At 42.8% G+C, this 14,138-nt stretch overlaps 1 long non-coding RNA gene across 1 annotated transcript; it reads left to right on the top strand.

Moving 5' to 3' along the window:
• Nucleotides 1-12,504: 12,504 nt before the first annotated feature.
• Nucleotides 12,505-13,101, top strand: LOC124884205. Its single transcript, XR_007042398.1, has 2 exons — nt 12,505-12,761; nt 12,842-13,101. It is a non-coding gene; the product is annotated as an uncharacterized LOC124884205 (long non-coding RNA).
• The last annotated feature ends 1,037 nt before the right edge of the window (nt 13,102-14,138 follow it).

Raw genomic sequence — 14,138 nt, 5'->3', positions numbered from 1 at the left:
GTTGGTTCAATAAAGATCCAAAAATGTCCAGACTTCAAACTGTAGCAACTTTCATTAATCTATATTTTGTTTTTCCCTCTTCCTTGCTCTAAAAAAAATTCATCTTATTGTTTCTCCTTTCTCATATGGTTCCACATCTCCTGCCAGCCTTTCCGCTACCTATAAAAACCAATACATGAATATTTCAGAGCTGTGCTGAAGCTCTGAGGATGCGATGCGTGGCTCATCTTGCATAATTCCTTCTTGCTGTGACTCTAAAGGGATCTGAACAAACAACACGAAGCTGCTGCTGTGGAGGGAACAAAAAGGAAAAAGGCGATGAAGGAGAGAGGGTTATAGATGGAGATTAGTACGAAACTGTGAATATGCTCATTAACCTCTTAAGCCCACAGGATTTTCCACCTAAAGAATACACAACAAACAAGTATGGCTCCACAGTTATGTCTAAATGCAAACCTTTGATGCCTGTGTAAAGGTAAGACATAAACGAATATTTTTCAAGTGGAACCACTATTACAAATGTTACAATGCATCAATTTATTTGTGATTAAACAGAGAAAATACCAAATTTTGTTTAGCCTCGCCAAATTTATTTTCTAAATCAACATGCAAAACACCATGAAAAACCTTGTGAAAACCCAGAAAAAGCCTCAGGTTTTATAAATCCACATATTGAAAACAACTGTAGCACAGTAGGGCTGAATCAGTAGAAGCACATTTGTTCCATAAATGTTTTAGTGAGCAATGTGCCAGACAGAGCTGCCACTTGCCAAATGTGCCAAAACTGTTTTCACATCATAAAAGGGAATCTTGTCAAATAAAATTGCTGATTTCTATTGCAGGACTCCAAACACATAAGACATAGCCTTTAGTCGTGACATTTACTTGTGTATCATCAAAATGTGCCATTGTGCAACGCATAAAATTGTCGGGGTCTGTGAGTTTACTGTGTGTTTGTGTTACCTGCTATTTACTCTGCTTGGTCACCAGATGGTGTTGGAGCTCACAGAGGCAGAGAGGACAGGTGCTTCACATTTACTGATTACCTGAAGGTGTATTTGGACTGGAAGCTGCCAGCACGTCAACACCTGAGTATTAGCCACCAGTGGTAACAGACTCTTGCCAAACTCTAACTCTAGTTTTGCTTTCTTGTAGTGATGTCAAAATGAGGCTTTTTGAAGCATAGAATCATTTTGAACCATTGTGACATAAAGTGGTTCACTACCCGAAGCTTCATTCAATTCCCTTGGGTGACATCTAGTGGCAGTAGTGATTGTTGCACCAAATTAAGCCCTGCAAATGTGATTCACCTCTTGTGTAAATAATAGCACTTATGTATGTATATATGCGTGTTGTACATATGTGTTTTTAGTAACTCATTAAAAATTCTGAGTAATTAACTCATGAAAAAATAATAATTTAAAAATAATGTGAACTGAAGGGGATTACAGATGAAAAATAGCCATTAGACTAATTCTGGCTTCTTAAAGTTGAATTGTCATTTATTTTATGAAAATCCACTGTCCCATTTTAAATAAATGACTATAAAAAATAAATGAAGTGAAAATTATGCTGCTATAGGCTTAGGCTGCTGGAGGACATAATGACCACTTTCACCCTCTTCGCTACATTCTCACACTACTCTCTAATTTTGCATTATTTGCTGTTATTTCAGCTTTTAACTTCATGTTCTCCCTCTTTTCTCTTCCTAGAAGCTACAACTGGCCTGACTCTGTGTCTACCTGTGACACCTTTCTGGAGAGGGGAATTGTCCGAGCTTCTGGCAACAACTTAATGCTCACCCTCTAAAGATGATCCACATAGCCCTGTCTTTTGGGGTTTAACCCTTTCTCTCTCCTTGATATAGTAATTGGCTTTTACTGTGACTAACTCTATGTTCTCTCTTTCAGACTCTAACCTTGAAAACTGGCTCAGAGTTTATCTGTTCTTTCTTTCTAGATGAAACGACTAAAGGAGCTACATCCATTAACATTTACTTTTCCTTCCCATAGAAAGTACTCCTGGATCAGTGCTTCTTTGTTCTTTTTGTGTCTCTGCTCTGTTCTCTCAAACCCCCAGTCGGTCGTGGCAGATGGCCGCTCACACTGAGCCTGGTTCTGGTTCTGCTGGAGGTTTCTTCCTGTTAAAAGGGAGTTTTTCCTCTCCACTGTCGCTACATGCATGCTCAGTATGAGGGATTGCTGCAAAGTCAACACCAGTGACTGTCCACTGTCTCTACATGCTCATCCAGGAGGAGTGAATGCTGCAAGTCACTGACTGGATGCAATCTGCTGGGTTTCCTTAGATAGAAAAACTTTTTATCCAATTTGAATAAATAACTAACTTTGACTGCACTGTTCAATGAACCTGACTGTTGTGAAGAGCCTTGAGACAACATGTGTCGTGAATTGGCGCTATATTAATAAAACTGAATTGAATTGAATTGAATGACGTATTATAATTTTTATGCGTCAGCAGCTGCGGGCAAAGCAAACGCTGCACCTGTAAAACCAAGATAACAACCCGTTACTGCACCTTTTGCATAACATGATACCATGACTATAGCACTACTGCATAATAGGCTATAGGCTTTCTAATAAACACTTTGAATGTACATTACCTTATTAGGTGGCACCAAATCAAAATATTCCCACACTTGGGAACTCTTCCTAGATGGTTGCTCCATGACAGAATAATCCACCAAAACTCCGAATATCCAAAAACGAGAGCTGTTTGTAACGTATAATACGTGTAGAACGGGGATGTGAACCGGAGCTTGAGCCATCTTAAATACACTGAATCATGGCAGATGTTTGAAACTCCGCCTGTCAACTCAAAGCAGTCAGCTGACTCGGTCTGAGGGTGTGTGGGCCTAGTGGTTAGAACAGGAGGTTTGTGTTCCAGAGGGGACACAAGGGGCCAGGTTCATATCCCACAGATTGCCACTCTGGGTCCCTGAGCTAGACCCTTAGCCCCAGAACGCTCCCCGGGTGCCGCACAATGGCAGCCCACTGCTCCCTATAAGGGATGGGTTAAATGCAGAGGACATATTTTGTTGCGATGTACATGTGCAATGACCAATAAAGATGATTATTATTATCAAATAATAAGCAAACCCTGTCCCTCCAACAAACTCTCACGCAAGTACCTCCAACCTGGGCTCCTCACCATCAATCCACTCTCCGTGATCAGAGCTCCTGAGGATCTAACTTCACAGAACTTCTCCTGTGTTGTGCTCTCCGATCCCACATCTCTCATCCCTCTGGCGGTTCATCTTCCTTCGTGAACCGAGATTATTAAACTGTTTATTTCCTCTGGTCTCACCCTTTTTTCATCTTTTGTGCAGTTGGAGAATTATTGGTCCCGGATTCCTAACCCATTTCACTCCCGTGAAAATAAATATTTTAAACATACTGTTTTTTTCTCCTGAGTGCTATTCTGCATGTGGGTCAGATCTATAACAAAAATCAAGATAATAAAAAGAAAATGAGTGTAATTCTATCTCTATAACTAGAGGGATTATATTGAAAAAAGAATATAAGCAAATCTAATGTAAACAAGTCTGTAAAAAGAAGATTCAATAAAACAATGTATACAAATGCACAAAAGAATTGTCAATGGAAAACTGCTCTCTGATAAACACAATGAACACCTTACAGCCAGGGTAGCCAGCTAATCTGCTGGAAACAAATGCACATGTTGCACTATTCCAACCTGCCTCCCTGCTTATCTATCTATTAAATGCCTGCTGCTTCTGCTGCCCTGCCAATTTTTTACCGCATTCGGGTCCAGTCAGCGTACTGCGCCGACACATCTTTTTCAGTATCCATGCGTCTCACCACCAACCTGACAAGATGTCTGAGCCTAACATAGACCCAGCAAAATTTGAACAATTAAAAGCCAAGGTTTTGTTCATCCGTGGGGTTGTTTATTGCCAGAACACCAAACTATCCTCCCTCATTGAGATGTTCATCCAGATTTGGATGCTCAGCCCGACGGCTTGCTGGCCACGCTGGATATGCTGTTTGAATGTCACCCTCTAAGTATACCACCTCCCACACTGAGGTTGCCATCTTAACCTCCCTTTTAACTGCCTGTGCCCAGATTAAATTACCATCCTGTAATAATTACACCAAATTTGTGGAACACTCTTATTGCCCCTAGTGACAATGTGGAGGTGGAAGCCCAATTTCTTCATTTGCGACAGTGAAATCAACCTGTTTGTCTCTGAATTCCAACTCTAGTGGTCAAATTGAACTGGGGAGAAACCGCTTTCCACTAAATCCTTATGGAGGGGTTGGCCAATTATATCTGTGATGACATGGCTCCTAAAACTCTGAAATGAAATGAAAAAGTCGATCTTGTTTTAAAGATCGATCAATGCGTTGCGTCACAACGTCATCCGAGTCCTCGCACCTTGACATCTTTTCAGCCCCAACGATTTACAGCTCCTCCATCTCCTTCCTTTTCTGAAGGAGCAGCTGCTACCTCAAGCAGTTTTCAACTAGTGCAGGTAGGAAGTTCATCTAAAAAAGAACGGGAACAATGCTGGCTAAAGGCCTCTGTGCCTACTGTAGATAAGTCGCCCGCAGTGTCCCCTGCATCTAGGAAATGATAAGGCCAGGTAGATATTGGGGGAGTCCTACCTTGCCCCATTCATTCCAGTGGTCCTTCTCATTTACAGTTTAAGGTAGGGCTTCCACTGAGCCACTAACATTGTTCACTGAGGCTCTTCTAGATACTGGCTGAAAATGTTATTGACTGGAATCTGGCCTCTCAACTGGATATCCCTTTGACCTCAGTGGACCATTATATTCCTGTCAATTTGTTGATGGGCATCCTCTTCAAACCTACCCCATCCAACACCAGACTCAGCCCATACAAATATCCATAGGGGACCAACTGGAAGAAATCCAATTTCTCATCTCCTCTCCACTCATCCTGGTATATGCCTGGTTTTGTTGGCACGACTCCCATATTTCAAATGCTTGACAAGTGGACCAGAACCAAATATTGTGCATAAATCATCTCATTCCCATGACCGGATCATGTCAGAATCAGATTCAGAATCAGAATCGGCTTTATTGCCAAGTTCGTACATACAAACAAGGCATTTTACTCCGGTACACTTTGCTCTTTGGTTTGTTTTTGTATTACAGAATATACAAATTTACAATGTACAATATACACATATCTAATAAAAAAGGTGCATTTGCAACATCTGTATGCTGTTGTTTTGTATTCTATTGAATGTTCAACAGAGAAACAGCCTGGGGGAAGAAACTGTCTCTGTGGCGGCTGGTTTTAGTGAACAGTGCTCTGTAGCGGCGGCCTGAAGGTAAAGCTCTGAACAGTTTATGTGCAGGGTGTGTGGGGTCTGCAGAGATTTTAGCAGCTCTTTTCCTGACCCTAGACCTGTATAAGTCCTGGATGGAGGGAAGGTCAGCCCTGATTATTCTCTCTGCATTCCTGATTATTCATTGCAGTCTGGACCTGTCCTGTTTTGTGGATGAGCCAAACCACACTGAGATGGATGAAGACAGGACAGATTGGATGATGGCAGTGTAGAAGATGACCAGCAGCTTCTGTGGAAGGTTGAACTTCTTGAGTTGCCTCAGGAAGTACAGTCTCTGCTGGGCCTTCTTTCGAACAGTGTCTATGTGTGTCCCACCCAATCTCAGCTTTTTGACCTAGACCCTCTCCCACCACTTCTGGTTTCTTCATTGTCAAGAAGAAGGATGAGGGGGCTCCAGCTTTTATCACCCTTAACACTCATTGAGAGTACCTGGTCATGCCATCCAGCCTGTGCATCAGTCCTGCCATTTTGAAAAACCTTTTAAACGACGTCCTGTGTGACATATTCAGCCAGTGGTCGTTTGTCTACCTGAATGACATCTTGATCTAGTCTCGATCTGAAGTAGATCGTGTCTGCAATGTGAGGGCAGTGCTGAACAGGCTGCTCTAGTATCTGTTGTTTCATAAACTGGAAAAATTCGCCTTCCACCAGTGCTCCACCACTTTTTTCGGGTTCACCATCTCTTCCGGAGGTCTAGCTATGGATTTGCAGAAAGTTCAAGGGGTTGCTCATTGTCCTCATCATACAAGCCTCAAGCAGCTACACAGCTTTTCATTATCTGCCGTCTTCTATTGGAGTATCATTTCATTTGACAGGGCTGGGGTTTTCAGTATTTGGACTGGGCTGGCTGCAATCCTAAGTGGGAATGCCATCATTGTCTTGGACAGTCAGATGTCGGTCGGGCAGATGGGGGATCGTTTCAGGTCCTGTTTAGGTGACCACAAGGATTGGCTTTCAAAGTAAGATCCACCCACTTGTTCTCTGCTCAGACTTTATTTCTTCATGTCACAAGCTCAAAGATCTTTAGATCACAAGCCTGCCATCTCCTCAGGAGCTGTAAGTGTTGATCTCTGCCGGGCTTTTTAACCAAGCAGACAGAGATTTAAAGAGGAGCGGCAAATGTAAAGGAGGTGGACTGGCAGTACTTGTGAACAACAGATGGTGTAATCCAGGACATGTTACTGTGAAGTGTCATCTCTGCAGTCCAGATTTTGAACTGTTGGCAGTAAGTTTTCGTCCATATTATTTACCCAGAGCGTTCACCAGTGTTATTTTGGCAACAGTTTACGTTCCACCTTCCGCTGTTGCTGACACTACATGTGATGCCATCAGCTCAGTTGTTGCTAAGCTACAGACACAAAACCCCAATGCTTTTGTGGCAATTTCTGGTGATTTTAACCATGCTTCACTCTCTGCTACACTTCCAACGTTTCAACAATTTGTCAGCTGCTCTACCAGAAAAAACAAAACATTGGATTTGTTTTATGCAAATGTCAAGGACTCATGCATCTCTACAGCAAGATCTCCTCTAGGCAAATCAGATCACAATCTTGTTTTTCTCTGCTCGAAATATAAGCCCCTTGTTCAGAGGCAACCTGTAATAAAGATGACTGTGAGAAAATGGTCACAGGAAGCTGAAGAATCTCTGCAAGGTTGCTTTGAGGCTACAGACTGGGATGCACTGTGCCAGCCACATGGAGAGGACATCTATGCCATGACTGAGTGTGTAACAGACTATATAAACTTCTGTGTGGATAACATCATCCCCACCAGAACCGTGAGATGCTTCCCCAATAACAAACCTTGGATCACCAGTGACCTGAAGGACCTGCTTAACAAGAAAAAAAGAGCCTTCAGAGAGGGAGACAGGGAATTATTGAGGATTATACAGAAGCAACTTAAAGTCAAGATAAGAGACAGCAAGGAGGTGTACAAGAAGAAGATGGAGAGCAAGCTCCAGCAAAACAATATCAGAGATGTGTGGACAGGGATGAAGAAGATCACAGGCTTCAAGCAGAAGAATGATTAGACCAATGGAGGTCTGGACAGAGCCAATGAACTGAACACATTCTTCAGTAGGTTCAGTTCAGAAACAAGCTTCGCATCCTCCTCTCCTGCTCACAGCCAAACAGACATTCCATCTTCCTTTGTCCCACAGGACCCACAGCTGTCCAGTAACACCTCACATTTTTTATCTTCCACCTCAGCAATAGACCCTTCTGCTTCTACATGTTTGCCTTCAACCATATCAGAAGATGCTGATGCTTCCTTTGCTTCCCCCTTCCACCTGTGTGTCTCAAGAAGTCAGGTGAAGAGACAACTGGAGAGACTGAAAAGGAATAAGGCTGCAGGTCCAGATCATGTCAGCCCTAAGTCCTGAAGGCCTGTGCAGAGCAGCTCTGTGGGATTCTGCAGCACCTCTTCAACCTTAGCCTGGCCCAGAAGAAGGTTCCGCTGTTGTGGAAGACTTCCTGTCTTGTTCCGGTACCAAAGAAAACTCACCCATCAGTCCTCAATGACTATAGACCTCTTGCCCTGACATTTCACATCATGAAGGTCCTAGAGAGACTCCTGTTGGCCCACCTGAGTAAGCAAACAGTAAACCATCAGGACCCCCTTCAGTTTGCTTATCGCTGTGGAGTTGGAGTTGAAGATGCCATCATACATCTGCTTCAACAAACCCACTGTCATCTGGACAAAGCCAGCAACACTGTGAGGATCATGTTCTTTGATTTCTCCAGAACATTTAATACAATCCAACCTGATTTGCTTTGTCAGAAACTCCAGAAGACTCAGGTGGAGGCCTCAACAATCTCCTGGATCAAAGACTACCTGACAAACAGACCACAGTTTGTGAGACTGAAGGGTTATGAGTCTAACCAGGTAGTCAGCAGCACAGGAGCACCACAGGGGACGGTACTCTCACCATTCCTCTTCAGTCTGAACACCTCAGACTTCCAGTACAAGACAGACTCCTGTCATCTGCAGAAATACTCGGATGATTCTGCAGTCGTGGGGTGGATCAGAGATGGACATGAAGCTGAGTACAGGAAGGTGGTGGACCGCTTTGTGGCATGGTGTGGAAACAATCATCTCATTTTGAACGTGACTAAAACAAAGGAGATGATTGTAGATTTTAAGAGAAACAGGAATAAGTCAAAAACTATTTCTATCATGGGAGAAGAAGTGGAGGTGGTGGAGGAGTATAAATACCTCGGTGTTCACCTGGACAACAGACTAGAGTGGAGATGCAACTGTGAAGCCATCTACAAGAAGGGACAGAGCAGACTGTACTTCTTGAGGAAGCTTAGGTCCTTTGGTGTTTGCAGCAAGATGCTGCAGATCTTCTATACAGGTCCTTCTCAAAATATTAGCATGTTGTGATAAAGTTCATTATTTTTCATAATGTCATGATGAAAATTTAACATTCATATATTTTAGATTCATTGCACACTAACTGAAATATTTCAGGTCTTTTATTGTCTTAATACAGATGATTTTGGCATACAGCTCATGAAAACCCAAAATTCCTATCTCACAAAATTAGCATATCATTAAAAGGGTCTCTAAACGAGCTATGAACCTAATCATCTGAATCAACGAGTTAACTCTAAACACCTGCAAAAGATTCCTGAGGCCTTTAAAACTCCCAGCCTGGTTCATCACTCAAAACCCCAATCATGGGTAAGACTGCCGACCTGACTGCTGTCCAGAAGGCCACTATTGACACCCTCAAGCAAGAGGGTAAGACATAGAAAGATATTTCTGAACGAATAGGCTGTTCCCAGAGTGCTGTATCAAGGCACCTCAGTGGGAAGTCTGTGGGAAGGAAAAAGTGTGGCAGAAAAGGCTGCACAATGAGAAGAGGTGACCGGACCCTGAGGAAGATTGTGGAGAAGGGCTGATTCCAGACCTTGGGGGACCTGCGGAAGCAGTGGACTGAGTCTGGAGTAGAAACATCCAGAGCCACCGTGCACAGGCGTGTGCAGGAAATGGGCTACAGGTGCCGCATTCCCCAGGTCAAGCCACTTTTGAACCAGAAACAGCGGCAGAAGTGCCTGACCTGGGCTACAGAGAAGCAGCACTGGACTGTTGCTCAGTGATCCAAAGTACTTTTTTCGGATGAAAGCAAATTCTGCATGTCATTTGGAAATCAAGGTGCCAGAGTCTGGAGGAAGACTGGGGAAAAGGAAATGCCAAAATGCCAGAAGTCCAGTGTCAAGTACCCACAGTCAGTGATGGTCTGGGCTGCCGTGTCAGCTGCTGGTGTTGGTCCACTTTGTTTTATCAAGGGCAGGGTCAATGCAGCTAGCTGTCAGGAGATTTTGGAGCACTTCATGCTTCCATCTGCTGAAAAGCTTTATGGAGATGAAGATTTCATTTTTCAGCACGACCTGGCACCTGCTCACAGTGCCAAAACCACTGGTAAATGGTTTACTGACCATGGCATCACTGTGCTCAATTGGCCTGCCAACTCTCCTGACCTGAACCCCATAGAGAATCTGTGGGATATTGTGAAGAGAACGTTGAGAGACTCAAGACCCAACACTCTGGATGAGCTAAAGGCCGCTATCGAAGCATCCTGGGCCTCCATAAGACCTCAGCAGTGCCACAGGCTGATTGCCTCCATGTCACGCCGCATTGAAGCAGTCATTTCTGCAAAAGGATTCCCGACCAAGTATTGAGTGCATAACTGTACATGATTATTTGAAGGTTGACGTTTTTTGTATTAAAAACACTTTTCTTTTATTGGTCGGATGAAATATGCTAATTTTGTGAGATAGGAATTTTGGGTTTTCATGAGCTGTATGCCAAAATCATCTGTATTAAGACAATAAAAGACCTGAAATATTTCAGTTAGTGTGCAATGAATCTAAAATATATGAATGTTAAATTTTCATCATGACATTATGGAAAATAATTAACTTTATCACAATATGCTAATATTTTGAGAAGGACCTGTAAGTCTGTTGTGGAGAGTGTGATCTCTTCTACCATCATCTGCTGGGGAAGCAGCATCAGAGCCAGGGACTTAAAAAAGCTCAACAAGCTGATAAAAAAGGCTGGCTCTGTTCTGGGGACTCCTCTGGAACCTCTGGAGATCATTGTGGAAAGATGGATTCTTCATAAAATGAAGAACATTATGGAGAACCCTGAGCATCCTCTTCATGAGACTGTCCTACAACAACAGAGTGTCTTCAGTCAGAGGCTTCTTCAGATCTGCTGTAAGACGGAGCGCTACAGGAGATCCTTCCTGCCCACAGCCATCAGCATCTACAACAGCTCTTTGAGGAAACCTTCATAATATGAGCTACAACAACATTTAATTTACCTTTGGGATTAATAAAGTATTTTTGAATTGAATTGAATTGAATTGAATTCTCTTCTCTCTCATTCCAGCTGTGTTTCCTGTCCTTTTGTAATACGAACTCCCTTTCAAATCTGCATTTATAGCTCTGGGTGTTGCTAAATGAAACTGCATGCTTCTTTCTACCCACCACCAGGGTCTAGTCAGCACTCTACACAGGTGCATGTATTTCTATATTCATGTGTTTTGCCACCATGCTGACAGAAATTAGATTAATTTATGGTTGGGTCTAAAAGAGGAATATTACAACTTCTTCCCCCTCTGCCACATCTGTCTTTCAGGTGAAACACATTTTAGAAATATGACTTTGTATGTGTTGAAAGCCCTGAATGATGAAGATGCTTTGAATTTTTCATGAAGATGTAATACTGAAATAATCCTTTGGGTACCTGTAATAATACCACAATTGTTCCATGTGTGTTCAGAAGCAGTAGCTTGAATAATGCAATCTAAAATCCCAGAACATCCCAAATGTTCATTTCTGCTTGAAGTTTGAGGCAAAAAACAGACCAGCTTCTGGTCCCACAACAAGTAGGCAGAAATGTGGAGAAATGTGTAAATAAAGCAAGTAGTGGGAGAAGGTGTGCTGAACACGGAAACTTGGAGGCAATGTAGAGAAAACGGAGAATTAAATGAAGGTATGCAGAGAGAGGTGGAAAATATAAGAATGAATGGGAGTAAAATGAATGAAGGAAGGAAAGAATGATGCAAACAAATAAAGGTAGAGAAGCTGTAGTTATTGTTCTCAAAGATCAAATTGAAAAGTATTTTTATTTTTCTCACAACCTAATTTTCCAGTCAAGAAAAGTGAGTGTAAAGAAAAGTCTGAGCCAAAGTCTGTTGGAAGATGATCGTCACATTCCTCATCACATGGTGATGAGGAACGTGAAGATCGTGATGAACGTGACCAAGGCTCTGCGGGCAAAAGAGGAGACAAGGTGTCAGTTCAACTCGACTGCACAAAAGATGGAAGTGTTTCAATTGCAGGGAAATGAAACCGTGTGCAGCTAATGAGACAAACATCTTCTGGTGGGCTGTCATTCAGATGACATAACTAGGAAATATTACATAAAGATACATCTGGAGTTTCTATCCAGGTTTTAGTGCCAATTGAAATCATGGAATCCATGATGGCTGCAGTAAAATAAATGAAGTCAGCTTTCCCATTGGGCACTTCCTCCTCTGTGACTTAAACTCCCCACTGCAGGGAGGAGCGGTCAGCCAAGGCCAAGGCCAAGGCCTGTGAGTAGACCAGCAGGGGAAGCTGTTTAGATCCAGTGTGTCATTCAGCTGATGCTCTGTTTAGATTGCTAAGTTTCATTATGATGGTTAATTGGGTAATCGGTTAATCGATAATTCTTCTCCCTGATTTACTTGAATCATCTGCTGCATGGTTGCCCATTAGCCAATCATTATTTAGTTTTCTGAGTATAAAATAGCCAATGACAGCCAACGTTGTTACAATGCTGAGCTCTGCACTGATACGGAGTCTACTCCTCCTTACCTGCATTCTGCAGGTATAAGTATCACTTGCTCCTTATTGAGCAGCTCTATCCACCACATTGATTTATGATGGTTAAACTTTTATAGGTCATCCTGTTGTGGGTCCTGTTTCTCCACCTGAATTGGAGCTGGTATGTGGGATGGAGTCGACTAAGGCTAAGCTTAATGCTTCCAGGTTGTGTGAAGAGTTGGTACATGCATTGACTCAATGTCATGAAAACTAGTTCTGTTAACATTTGTTTTATGACTCACAGGAACTTTGGACCTGGTTGACCTTTTAAAAAGGCCACATCAGGAGGGCTATCTAGCCACTAACCGCTCCAGCTGGCTGCAGGAATGTTGTTGCTTTACCTTTTTGCTTTAGTCTCCTTTTTGTGTGTCTCTAATGTTTTTGCTTCACGCTTCCTTTTCACGGCTTGACTGGACTCATCAGACGGTTTCACCTATCTGAACATAACCCTCTTACTGGACAGCAAGATTGAGGGGATGATCAGCTGGTGGCACCGGGCCTAACACAGCTCTTACCAAAGCAAGGTCGTCCTTTATATACGTGATTGTAGATATTTTTTAATAATAACTTGTTTTACGTTTTAATGGTTTGTTTCTCTTTTCAGCTTCTGGCGAGTGTGGATCCCTCTTGGTGGTGGTGTCCCTTTCCAGTGTGACGTGTCATTTTTTTCCCCTTGGGTTTATGTTTTTTTTCTTCTCTGTGTAAACGTTGGTGTGGGCCACGGGTGACCTGGTGATGCTGGGATGACTTCTCCTTTTAGTTTTCCACTTCCCTCCAGTAAACCTCAGCTGACTTGTATTCTAAGCTTAAACTTTTGAAAATTGTTTTATTATTAATTATAAATAAACTTTTGTGTGAATGGAACTACATCTAGTACTGTTGCCTTGCAGCAAGAAGGTCCTCGGTTCGACTCCCAGCCAAGGGTCTTTCTGTATGGAGTTTGCATTTTCTCCCTGTGTATCCATGGGTTCTCTCCGAGCTCTCTGGGTTCTCTGGCTTCCTCCCACAGTCCAAAAATATGTCTGCCAGGTTACCCTTAGGTGTGAATGGGTGTTTGCATGGTTGTTTGTCCTGTATGTTGCTGTGATGACCTGTCCAGGGTGTACCCCACCTCTCGCCCGTAGACTGCTGGAGATAGGAACCAGCTCCCCTGAAACCTACTATGGAAAATGGACGGACGGACGGATGGATGTTTTTTGAGGTTTCTGCCGTTCAATAAATGAAACCCCCCAGGTAGCGTTGTTGGTTTCAAAATCAAAGTGTTTAATATGACCTTCCATTTTGTTGTCACCCTAACTCTAACCCCTGAACCCACCCTAACCCTAAGTATCTAATGCACTCTGCAATGAAGAAGTAACACTATGAACAAAAACATCAATTTGTGAAAGGGAAGAAATTAAATTACTTTACTTTAAATTAGCTTACTGTTTTTTTCTGTGACAATAAAAACATTAAAAATAATACAGATTCTTTAAGAATGTTACAGCATTGTATAATAATGATCTACTAAAAGGAAATTTTCTTTCAGGTGTGGAGAACTCAGTTAAATTAAAATCAAAGGTTATTAAAAATTGTCAGAAGGGACAGGGTTATGATGAAATATTGACGCTTATCCTTAGCCAGCAGTTTCAGGTAGGATTTGATGTCACCCGTTCTGGCCCCTGGCAGACATTTGACTATGGTCGCTGGTGTCTCTAGTGCCACGTTTCTGACTGTGGAGCTGCCAATTACTAGAGTCAACTTCCCAGCAGGTGTGTCCCTGAGCGGGAAAATCTGTTAGAAACGCGGTCAGGTTGGTGGTGACCTGTGGGCTGGGATCAAGGACTATGCTTTCTGCGTACCGTCAACCAGCCGGCTTGAGGTCCCGGCTGCGCGGGCTCTACTGAAGGACTGCAACAGGG

Source organism: Girardinichthys multiradiatus, chromosome 18, assembly GCF_021462225.1.
Source record: "Girardinichthys multiradiatus isolate DD_20200921_A chromosome 18, DD_fGirMul_XY1, whole genome shotgun sequence".
NCBI classification, from domain to species: Eukaryota; Metazoa; Chordata; class Actinopteri; order Cyprinodontiformes; family Goodeidae; genus Girardinichthys; species Girardinichthys multiradiatus.
Note: the sequence above shows the minus strand (reverse complement) of the source record. Positions and strands in the feature narration are given on the sequence as shown.